Here is a 13,342-nt window from a genome sequence, read left to right as displayed (position 1 = left end):
TTTCGCCTTTCGCTATTACCAGGGCTCCTTTGGTGACTTTCCAGGCTTTATCTGTGAAAGTTGTCACACAACCTTCACCACCTAACTGCCCTGTTGAAATCAGATTTTTCTTTAGATCTGGAACATGCCTTACCTCCTTTAATAGCCATTGGTTTCCATTCTGCTGTTTTACAAGAACCTTACCCATTCCAACGATTTTACAGGGTTTATCATCACCCAGACGAACTTGTCCAAAATCTCCTTGAACATAGTCATGAAAGTATTTCTTATCAGGTGTGGCATGGAATGAAGCCCCTGAATCTACCACCCAGGAATCAGTAATATTTTCAAAAGAAAGAATCAAAGCATCTTGTAACACCTCACCTGTCACATTTGCTTCATGATTGTTTTCTTGCTGTGCATCTCCTTCTTTTCCCTTCCGAGATCTACAGTATTTCTTTAGGTGTCCTTTCTTTCCACATTTCCAGCACACTATCCCCGATCTGGACTTGGATCTGCCTTTCCTTGATTTACTGCGATATCCTGAGCTCTTTCCTCTTTCCATTTTTCTTCCTCTAGACTCTGCACTCAAAGCATTTCCCGATGTCTCACCAGAGCTTTTCCATCGCATTTCCTCGCTAAGGATAGAACCGACAATATCATCAAACTTCAAAGTACTAGATCCTGAAACAGAGTTACTGATGGCCATTAAAAAACCATTCCAGCTTTCTGGTAACGAGCACAAGAATAACAGAGCTCTAATTTCATCATCAAAGTTTACCCCTACAGAACTTAACTGACTTGTAACTGTATTAAAATCATTTAAATGGCCTGCAACAGATCCACCTTCTGACATCTTCATATTAAATAACCGTTTCATAAGAAATACCTTGTTCAAGGCCGAGGGTTTTTCATATAGTTTTGACAACGCCTCCATCAAACCTGCTATTGTGGTTTCCTTCGAAATGTTGAAAGCGACTGACGCAGCAAGGCACAGCCGTATTGTTCTGAGTGCCTTTCTATCGAGAAGGTTCCATTCTTCATCTTTCATACTGTTGTAGGGAAAAGTATCTGACTCGGATGACCCTATCCCACTCTAAGGGTGACAGTTCCTTAGCAATAACTGTAAAACAAAGTACTAAAGGTTTACTTCTTTATGAAAGCAAAAGAGAATGGAGAAATGCACTAACCGTTGCCTTGCGCTTAATGTCGAATCCAAACTCTTCTTTTTGGCCGCTTGCTCCTAGATCCTTGATCTTTTGCTTGCCCAGCTACAATGAGATCCTGCAAAACAACAAAGAAGGAAACTACAAGAGGCATGCAATCATAACTGGTTCATGGATTAGTGTAAACCAAACATGCAATCATCACAATATATTATTGAAACAAGAGCACATAGAAGAACCTCAACAGCTTTTATTAATGTAGAAGAAAAGGTTCTGAGAGTATTACAACCATTGAAGGCTCCAACCCAGCAACACCTCCCAGCAGAAAGAATTGCTCTTCTTCACCTCTCTCAAACAATCACCCAATAACTCAATAGTGAAACCAACAGCATATCATTACTTTGCACAAAATTCCAGCCTCCTGAGCTCATAGGAGAGAGCTCAATATATAGATGAATTGAGAAAGGATGAGTCAGCTTGCAACTGATGTGTAGCTGCCTTGTGTCCTCTCTCTCTTCAGTTAATCTTTAGTTGATCTTCAGTTCTTAAGTCCACTTGGAGAACCTTGCTTCCACTTGGAGAAACAGAGCCTCTGACTCATCACAAGGCGAAATACCTGAACCAAGTGTCATTTTGGAAGATTCCAAAGCAATGACTCATTGTGCCACTTGTCCCATCTCGCTCAGCGTAGGTGGCCTTTGTTCCACTTGCTTTGCAACGCAGGTACACCATGGAGCAACTGAGTTTCAGCGCAGAAACCTAGTGGAGCACCTGCTTTGATTTCAGGATTGCTTGTTTTTGAGTGTTTTCAGGTGGAGAACTGATCTGAGAGCTGTTGGTTTGCTGACCTTGTTCCTCTAGGGGTAGGAACATCATGTTTAGGGAACTTTGGATCCCTTGGATTATTGACAATTCATGCTTGTTGCTGTAAGGCACAAAATTGTCTATAACAGATGCCCCCTAAAGTATGAGGTCGTTTATCGGGTGAAATGCTTTATTGAGAGGATCCGAAGTTCATTCAATCTGCTGAGAAGTGTCCTGTAATAAGGTACAATACAATACATTATTTTTCATACATTTTCATGATCTAGCTGAGGCGGGCATTCCCATGCTCAGCTTTATAAATACATTTTGGTACATAGAATAGACGATCATCTGATTGTAGACTGATAATTCTCTGCTAAAATTATCATCCTTTGAGAAGGATGATCATCTGCTGTAATGATGTACATATCAAATGTCTTTATGTCCTGAATATATATCGCAGCCCGGATGGATGAAATTAGATCCGGGGTCTTCAATCTCTTCCGATCTTCACTCGATGTACAAGTCGATCCATGTGAGAATTTCTTGAAGTCGAACATGGAAAGACATCGCTTGATTACCGGTCAATGATGTAAACCGTTAACAAGTGCGAGAGGAATCGCCGATAAGGATGATGATCCTCAAGGTACGGCAGTACAATCCACATGGTGGGAATAAGGGACTTGGCGTCGACCACCATGCAAAATCTTCTGGTCGAAGGTCATTGATGTATACCTGTCATCGGAAGTGAGAAACTTGCCATTAAGGCATGCAAGCTTCAAAGTACTGAGGGGGGTGTTCCTAGATCAACTCCTTGGATAATGAGCTGATGTCGACAAGGAGCGATCCGTCAAAGGAGGGCCTTAATGAATCCCACATCAGTGACACGGAACGGAGTTAGTGATTGTGATGAGGTGAAAACAAACTGTGATGTATGATTCAGGGTGGCGGTCATGAAGTGGATGAAGGATAATGTATGGCAGTGGGTGGAACACGGTTGACTCTTTTACAGAACCACATCTCTTGAACATATAACGACACTGATGTGATGGATTGGTAGCATTACCCCAATTGCGGATGGTGTGGCGAGGACCATGGTTATGAGACCGGTGAATGAAACAACCCAACCCGATGTGATACGGAGGACAAAGTGTCATGTTCAAGAGCGACTTGCTACCATTAATGCTGTGAGGTTCTCCCAATTTTTCCCTAGTCATTGCTGACCAGTACCTCTTTATTTTTGTCAAGCTTGAGGAGGATAACATATGCTTGTTCTATAACCTGCCCTTCGGGCAAGCCCATCGCTATGTTTTAACGAGCCTAGCGATAGGGAAACTCTTTCTCGTCTACAGACAAGTTTGTCGCTATTTAATCATTTTAACGAGTCTAACGACAAAGAAAACTCGGTCCTTTTCATTTTTAGAGAGTCTGAAAAGGTACGAAAAGTTAACTCCACAATTCCTTTTTCGTCTTCTAATCCCTTAAGTCCGAAAAAGTATAAAACCATACAGAAGGGATGAATTTTCGATTTCTTTAACGAGCCGAACAAGACAAGCGCTCGATCTTTTTGTGCAATAATCCCTCAGGTCCAAAAAGATTAAAATTGAGAGGAGGGATAGCTCTTCTTGTCCTTTAACGAGCTGGAAGGCCAAAACTCGGCAAACTTTTCATATTTTACGAGTCAGTGAAAAGAGCTCAAAGAAGACTCGTCTTTTGAGGAACGAGTGATGAACAGGGATAGCAGCAGATTCCAGGTACAGGTTGGAATTCTCCAATCACGGCAGTGTCACAAGGATGGCTAAGTGAAATCACTCTTCGCAGCTGTTCCTCAAAATGGGTAAACACACATATGGAGGTGAACGATTGGCCAAATGAACGGATGGAGGTGATGGCATATAAACACGACCAAGGGCTTTTAATATGGCTTTCAAAGGTTACATTTCTCCAGGTTATTTACCGGTTCATTTTTTCTGGATGAGCTTGAACTGCTAGGGAAAGATTGCTCACAACTTGTGTTTATTTTTTAACGAGCATGAACTCTGTACAAAACTGCTCGATTCTTGCGTTTATTTTTTAACGAGCATGAACATTGCTAAAACTGCTCGATATATGGTTTACTTTTGATTTTTTACCATAATTAGCTTCTCTTTTTCATTGATAGCACTGCATTTTCGAATTGCTGCAACAAACTAGTTAGAAATGAGTAATATTTACTTGAAAATGAGATTAACACATTAATATTTACCTTGAATTATGTAAGAAAGTAAATAAAAAGGGTTTTTACCTCTCATTTTACCATTTCATTTGCATTTTGCTTGTTGGAGCTTTGGAGGAGCCTCTTTCCCCTCGATCTTCATCAGCTGATTCCGGGAGATTCTGCGGACGATTTTCGGCGCCGTTTGGACCAGGTAGGAGCTAATCCTTAGCTCTTCATTTTCATGGTTTCATTTTCCTGTTTTATGCCTGTTTTGTTGTTCTATTGAGCCTCTGGGGTTTTTCCAGGGCGCCCTCTGATCAACGCAGGTTCTCCATTCGAAAACTGCGTTGGGATCCAAGCTGCTTGAAGGCAGCTTGTCCCCCAACGCAGGTAGTACACTGGGCACCTGCTTTGGGGCATAAAAGCAACAATTTTTTACAGATTTTGATGAAATTTTCGCCAGTTTTTCATCAATTTCAGGAGCTGATTCATTCTCTTGTTTGTCTTGCAGGGGTTCTTGAACAAGATGGCCCTAACATGGCGAGAACGAGAACATGAAGAAGAAGATATGATTGCCATTCATGATCCTGTTACGGTGGGCGCATTACGAGACTGTGGTTTACTGAAGTTTTTCCGTATCTCTAGCATGAGAGCACAGATTTCACTACTGCAGTACTTGCTTGATGCTTGGGATCCTGTTAACCAAGTATTTCAGATCAGGAACAAACCTATTCCATTGACTGTGACAGATATTTACTTCTTGACTGGATTGTCAAGGCGGGGTGCCCCTATTTCTTTATCAGGTACAGTTCGGGGGAATGATTCCGTGAGAGATTATGTCCGCCAGTATTGCAGGGAGGGGTCCCAGCCGAGCAGAGACGGCAAGGTGGTTATCCGTGATGTTACTAGCAGGCCTCTCAGGTCTGTCCTGTATACTCTTGGTAGGATGGCCGGTAGTGCATCTTTACATGTTGCCAACAGGTCTCATATGCAGCATGCCTTGGAATGTCTCCAACCGAAGATCTTCAACTGGAGTGATGCAGTGCTTAGTCAGATGAAAAACCAATTGAACAAGGTGAAGGACGGGAAGTTGAAGAACTTTGGTTTTGGTTCGATTCTGACTGCCTTCGCCTTGGAGAAGATCCCTCTGATGCAACCTCAGTACATTGATCTCGGAGTGCCTTCTCCTACCGAGCCACGTATGCAGCGATGGGTCGATCACATGTCCAAACATGCAGGTCAATCCCAGATTTCTTTCAATGCTACTTTCTTTAGGTGGTTCGATCGCCAGGAGATGTCTTTTTCCGAGTACCCATATGTTGGTATGGATTTCCGGGGTGATCCAGATATGGTACTGCCAGACGGTGCTCAGTGGGATGCTACTGGTAAGAACTTCAACCATATTATTGTTCATTGTTTTCATTTATAATGTTCTTGTGCATTATTCTATCAAGACTTTAATTGAACTCATGTATGCTTGCAGATGTCGGTCCTGTTCGTCCGGCAGTTCGTCCGAGGCCACCTGTTACTGCTCCGGCAGAGGAACCTGCTCGGAGGGTTATTATCCGTGACCTTAGCGATACTGAGACTCTTACAGCCGTGCAGGGGCAGGTTGAGAACCTTACCCGTGGTCTTTCGGATGTATAGATTGACGAGTTACCTTTACCGATGCAGCAGCATACTATCGGTGTGCCTAGACGATGGACCCGTCTTCTGCGCATGATAGCACAGACTGTGGCTTACTATCAGGAGCATCACTAGGCTAGGGTGCCCCCTAGCATTTTTGAGTTTTTCAGGTCATATGACCAATTTTGTCTTGGTTACAGAACATTATGTATGAACTTTATGGACAGCTTATATATATTTTGATTTTCGGGTCTTATTCTGGTTGATTTGGATGATTCATATGTACACTTTTTATGATGTGTCTTTTTATAAATGTTGCAAATGTCTATCTAACACATAGTTTGCCAATGAGTCAGTTAATGTGTTTAGATTTCTTGAAATATGTTGATATTGAATTGAATCAAATCGTCTTTCCAAGACCTTTACTCTTAGGAACATGCGATAAATAGCTGGGTTACGGACAGAATATATACCATTGAGTTGTAGTATTACGAGCTGTGAGTCTAGCCTGACAATTAGTCGGCGTATGCCTCGTGTAATGGCATCAGAGAGTAGTTCTATCAACGCGCTATACTCAGCGATGTTATTCGTTGATTGCCCAATACATACACCTCTGAAACTTACTAACTCGCCACTCGGATCAAAAATGGCCCATGCTACGGAGGATAGGTTCCGCGAACTACGACTCGCTCCGTCGGCATACCCAACACATGTCTCCATAAGGTTTGACATCTGCAACGAATGAAAAAGGGGAATCACTCAACCAGAACAAGAACTTTGGCGAAAACAAAATACAACAAAAGCATGCAGGTTACTATTTAAGCATAGTAACGCTTGAGGTACATCCCGTTCCGTGGCTGTGCCAGTGGAATTCCGTCGTAATCTATTAACTCGTAGGCTCCTTTTGCTAACACTTTTTTAACAATATAGGGGCCCATCCATAAGGAATTGAATTTACCTGCTCCTAATTTATCGGATTCTTGGTCATAAAGCAAGACCAAATCACCTTCTGAGAAGACACGGGGTTTGACATTTTTGTCGAACTGAGCCTTGACTCGTTTCTTATGGGCTTCGTTAGCCAGAGTGGCATCACGACGGGTTTCATCCAATTGGATTAATTCCAAGAAACGAGCCTCTTCTTCCGAAGTTCCGGGGAGGAGATCAATTGCGAGTTTAAGCGACGAAATTTCGCACTGGATCGGTAAGACTGCTTCTAGACCGTACACCAATTGGAAAGGTGTGAAACCGGTCGCGTTTCTTACCGAGGTTCGGTAGGCCCACAAGGCTGCATACAGGATTAGGTGCCATCTTCTCTTATGAACTCCGATCATCCTCTGCAACATACGCTTCAGGACCTTGTTGATTGCTTCAACTTGTCCGTTGGCTTGTGGATAATATGGAGTAGAGCTGTCGTGAGATAGCCCTAGTTTGGCAGCTAATTCGACCATCATGTGATTGCGGAAGTGCGATCTATGATCTGTAACTATAGCCTGGGGTACACCGAACCTGGCGACTACATGATTGAAAAAGAAAAGGGCAGCTATTTCACCAGTATTGTCCAATGTAGGCATCGCCTCGGCCCATTTGGTAAAATAGTCAACTGCGACTATAATATACCCATGCCCCCCGGTCGAGGTGGGGTTACATTGCATGAAATCGACGCCCCATTTGGCGAAAGGCCCAACCACAACTATTGGTTGCATTGGTGCGGGTGGTCTTCTGGTTTTGCTATCAAAGATTTGGCAGGAATGACAACTTCGGACTGCGATTATGCAATCTTTGAACATTGTTGGCCAGAAATATCCTGCTCTTAATATCTTTTGGGCTGTAGCGAAACTTGATTGATGCCCCCCACACGCGCCTCAATGACACTCATTCAGGGCTTTTTTGGCTTCTTCATGGGTGAGACACCTCCTCAGAACGGTATCGATACCACGTCGGTAAAGAGTATCACCGACGATCATGTAGTCTTTTGCTTGGTATCGTATACGTTTCTGTTCGGAGTGAGAGGTGTCTGGCCGAAACTTTTGGGTTTGGAGATAGATAATTATATCTCCATACCATTCATTGCTTGCAGATATCAGAAATAAAGTCTCGTCCACTATTGACTCTTTGGAAGTTTCGTCGTTGGACGATGATGGGAGATCGCATAATAATTCTGCGAATACCAGAGCTTTCTTTGACTTGGATTTAACAAATTCCAGATCAAACTCTTGAAGGATCGCTATCCATTTGGAATATTTTCCCCCCAGCAACTGTCGCGACAGTATATAAGTCATGGGGTTGCAATCTGACAGAATGGTAGTTTTCCTAAAGAGGATATAATGTCGAAATCTCTGTACTGCTTGAACAGCAGCGAGCGCTAGCTTTTCAACGTAAGAATATTTACTTTCTGTGTCATTTAAGTTTTTACTTAAATAATAGACAGGATGTTCAACTCCATCGACTTCTTGTACTAAAACCATCGCAATGGTTGTATCTGCCGCAGCTAGATACAGGTTAAAATCCCTAAGATAATCTGGGGCGTACATTAATGATGCTTTTACTAGAGACTCTTTCAAAGCGTCAAAGGAAGCTTGCGCAACCTGGTCCCAATCGAAGGGTACATCCTTTTTCAAAAGACGTGTATAACCTTTAGCAAGTTCTGCGTAATTTGGAATGAACCTCCTCAGAAATTTTGCTTTCCCTTGGAGTTTCTGAATCTGAAGCAAATTCGAAGGTGGAGGCAAATTAATGATTGCCTGAACCTTACAGGGGTCGAGACGAATCCCATCTTTAGAGACTACAAAGCCAAGTAAACGACCAGAACTGACGCAAAACACACATTTGTGAGGGTTGAGTCTTATCTTGTAGTGTCGGCAACGTAGAAATATCGCTCTTAAATGCTGCGGATGATCAGTCCGCTTTCGCGAATGAGCCGGAAGATCGTCGAGATATGGTTGAACAATGCTCTTGATGTCATGGAAGGCGTAATTCATAGCCCTATGAAAAGTTGCCCCTACGTTCTTCAAGCCAAAGGGTAATTTTCGATAAGCGAACGTGCCCCACGGACATATAAAAGCAGTCTTTGACTGGTCCTGTGGGCGGATATTTATTTGATTATACCCGGAAAATCCATCCATAAAGGAAAAGATTTCACATCCGGCGCATTCATCAATTATCTGGTCGATGAAGGGTGTAGGGTAGTTGTCCTTCGGACAAGCTTGGTTTACATCCCTATAATCGACGCACACCCTTATCGTCCCTTGTTTTTTCATAACAGGGACAATATTCGATACCCAATCAGTTAGAGGAACCGGGTAGATGAATCCAGCATGGAGAAGTTTCTCAACTTTTGCTTTAATGGCAGCGGCTTTCTTAGGGTGCACCTGTCGAAGCCGTTGTCTTACTGGTTTGACATCAGGATACATTTTAATTTCATGTTCAACGATACTCGAGTCGATGCCTGGCATTTCATCATATGACCAAGCAAAGACATCTCTAAATTCGCGAAAGAGAGCGTTATATATTTTCAGTTCTGAAGGGGAACAACCTTTGCCAACATGAATATTCTCTACAACATCAGGTTTTGTCGAGATATTTATGGCTATAGTCTCTTCGATATTTGATAAGTTTCGCTCGGAATCCACCGTGTTTACAGTATTTGTTAGGAATTCAAAGACTGAAGGGTGGTAAAGATCTTTCTGAGTATCTTCTTCGTATTCTGGAAGAAGGGAACGATGGTGGTGATCATTCCATGGTGCCCCCTCAATCATCATTGATTGTAGGATTCCTTCGTCAGTCCCATGTACTCTCGACCAAGGATCTAATGGGGTACCATATTCTCTAGATCTATCTACCCAAACGCTCGACGAGCGTTGATTTGGGTTCGCCTCCCATGCATGAAAAATTGATTGCTACAATATTTCAATGGGGCTTGGTGGCAAAACCATTGCATGATCCATAGCGACTGTGCCTTCCGTGACTTTCAAGGTGGATACCATATTGCATGTTGCTACAAATGGTACATATCCTATAAAAATAGGAGGTGGTAGCGCGAAAGTTCCCATCATAGTCGGGTCTTTCAACAGACCTACTCCAATGTCTTGGATCGAGCGGTCGCTGCCATGGATCATGGGAACGCTTCCTGTAACTTGTGAACCATTAGGGAGGAAGTTTTGTTGATCGACGACCGTAATCCCTCCTTCAAAGGGGAATGCGATCTTCCTAAAATAAGTCGACACAACAGCTTGCATGGCATAAATCCATGGCCTTCCCAGTAGGATGTTATAATCAAGATTTCCATCGATGACTTCAACATCTATTTCTACTGTTTTTCCCCCTAGTTCAACCTTCAGGTTACTAAGGATACTGTAAGGGGTATATATCCTTCCGTCGAATGCTTTTAATGTTGTCGATGATCGCGACAAGGTTGGAGATCCTAAAGTTTTCCAGCAACTCATTGACATAATACATGTCGATGCTCCCTCATCAATAATCGTTCTGTGAACTGTTTTGTTGAGGGCTTTGACTTGGACAAGGAAAGCTAGTTGAGCTGGTAATTGAGGATCATACCCTTTGTGATCAAAAGATACCAGATTGGAATCTTTAGGATCCACCCCACCAATTGCCGATAACAACGCATGCCTTTGGGATGGGCAATGTTGTAGTACCTCAAGAGTCGACATAGCAGATGGCGATTGCGCCAAATCTTCTACTATGTTATAATGCTGTGCCGCTCTGGCACGAGGGTTAAATGTCGACTTGTGTACTACTCCCTTTGGCGGTTTTATTGTTAATTCATGTGTGATGGGGGGTACAACTTCTGCCGAAGTTGTTGTCGAACTACTAGGTTGATCTTTACCTTTATCGTCCGACACCTGTGGATTCCCATAATCTTTGCTCCTTGTCGAAATCAACGCATCATTTTGCTGTTTCGAAATCGACAACATAAGTACTTGAGACGGGGAAGCGTTTCCACTATCAACCAGATTTTGACCTGGGTTAGGAAATCGATCACTTGACACAGTTGAGGTATGAGGACTTTTAAAAAACCTCTTTAGCTCAGCTTTGAATGGGCAATCTTTAGTGTTGTGATCTTTGTCATCGCATATTTGACATGGAAACCGTTTCCTATTCCCAGGAGGGTTTGAAGAATTTTTCTTGGGAGATGACCCACTTTGTTTATTCTTCTTCCCTTTGTTTTGATTCTTCTTGCTTCCTGGTTGATTGGTTTCTTTGCCCTTATCTGTCGATACGGCATTTACTTCCGAAGCAAGAACTTCTTCATGCGCATTTTGATTCGAATCCTTACGGGCCTTCTTTTGATGGGTCTTTTTCGGATTCGTGTTTGCCGTTCCAATCACGCCATCACCGGCATGAGAGTCACTGTTTGATTTAGGAGGAGGAGGGATTGAAAAATCTGGTCTAGGGGCGTCTGGTATTTTGTCATAGAGCGTGCCGGACTGAGTATATACTAAATCCAAGTATTGTGCACGAGCGATAACTTGCTCTTCTGTTACGACTCCTCCCTTTGCCACATCTTCCGTTATGGCCGGAAGTAACGACTTTATAAACCACTCAGCTAAAAGCTGATCAGGAACGTATGTTTTAACCATTCTTCGTCGACGTCGCCACTCATGTATATGATCTGATATATGAGTTGCGGTTGTCTGTTTGAAGTTAGTCAATATCTCTGTTCCTGTTTCATACCTTATTGGTAATTGAAAGTGGGTCAAGAATGTCGTGGCAAGGGAGCCAAAATTGTCGAACGAAGCTCTAGGCAATTCTATATACCATTTTGCCGCTGGACCTGTCAATGTCCTCTGAAAGAGGCGAAGCCTTATCGAATCGTCATTCAAAGTGTTCGACGAACACCATAGATGAAACGTCATCACATGATTCGATGGGTCTTCACCTGGATTTCCATTGAATTTAGGAATGTCGGATGGAAGTTTGTGTGGAATCACTGGCCACCAAGGGGCGTAAGCAATTGGATCATTCGTTAACCGATGTAAATCAGGCAACTCTAAAGTCGCCAAGAATGGTAATTGCTGGTTCAAGTTAGGCGAAGCGTAACCAGGATACGATGGAATCGCCTGAACAGTTGGTCTTTGCATACCAGCATAATGGAGCTGATGTTGGTATGATGAATACGGTTGATGGACTTGACCACTATAAAGTGGTTGATTTTGACCGTTTTGAATATATGGTTGTCCAGTATTTGCAAATATTTGCTGTTCAGAACCTTGGTACACTTGTTGGAATTGCGGTTGTTGGTATTGCATTATCCATGGTTGCGACACCATGGGTTGTTGTGCTACACTAACCATTGGACCAAGATGTGGGGTAGTTGTACCCAACTGTACTTGTGTTGCCCCACCAGTAGGCGATTGCGGTTGGGTCGCAAGGTCAAGGGGCTGTTGCATGAGAACCTGAGAAATCTGAGGTTGACATACAACAGGCATTGTTTGAACTTGCGACACGGTCACAATAGCCGGTGTAGTTGGGATGTTTGTCACAGGTACACACTGTCGCATAGAATATACAACTCTCGGTGGCTGGGATAGCACAGGTACCCAACTACTCGTTGCAATTCCGCCATAACTTGAATAAGGTTGAGAACTCCCGTATGGGTACCCTCCCGGAGGGGGTAATGAAAAAGCATACTGCCCCCCATACGGTAGCAACCCAGAACTCAAGGCAATTGATTGTCTTGGAGGACTGGATGACCTAATTAGATTCCCAAAAGGGTCAATTTGATGAGTTTCACCATGAGAGTTACCAGACATTACTCAGAACAAACAGGAACAGACCATACTGTCGAGACAGTCTCTTGGTGGACTCCTAGCGACTGAGAGCTAGTTGGGACAGATGGTATGCCGGCGAACATTGTTGGATTTGCAGCAGGTAATTCTGCCGTCACCGTGTCATTCAACACAGTCCCAGATGTCGACAGTTGTTGAGTCATTTTTAGTCTATCCAATTGATCACCTAGTGATTCTACAGGAACTTCCACTGGTGATGGACAAACTTCTGTTGTAGCAGGAAATAGAGTGACCCCTACTCCAAATTGAATTGGAGTGGATACTTGCGGTACTTCTATAATTTCCTCTATCGCAATCAGACCAGGTGGAAGAGGAAGACCGTCAGGTCCGTAAAAGATTTCCGGTGCCGAAGAAGGGGTTGTATCGACCGCGACGGATGTTTGAGGAACAAAACTCTCTGGACCGGTTACAGATGGAACTGGTTCAGTCATACAAGTATTTGCCCCCAGACTAGGATTAGTATTACTGTCCCTCTGTGGCGATTGAACTTCTTCTATAGAGGCAGGGGTTCCGGAAATGTTTGGAGTGACCAAAATCTCAGATGTTGTTGGAACACTTGTTCTAACTTTTAAAGGAGATTTTGAACTGGTTCGACGAGCTCGCTTTGTCCGGATTGTTTTCGATTCCGGAGTCAAAGACGGTTGACTCGCAAGCCTCCGAGAACGACGGATATTCAATTGACTTTCTTCCACGATTGTGGATTACTTGATCAACTAAAATATAAAGGGGAAAATTTGTGTTTCCGATTTGAATGAGTTTTATTA

Source organism: Pinus tabuliformis, chromosome 8, assembly GCF_031772625.1.
Source record: "Pinus tabuliformis cultivar Carrire ecotype Pingquan chromosome 8, CPIR1, whole genome shotgun sequence".
Classification (NCBI taxonomy): domain Eukaryota; kingdom Viridiplantae; phylum Streptophyta; class Pinopsida; order Pinales; family Pinaceae; genus Pinus; species Pinus tabuliformis.
This window is presented reverse-complemented; position numbering follows the sequence as displayed.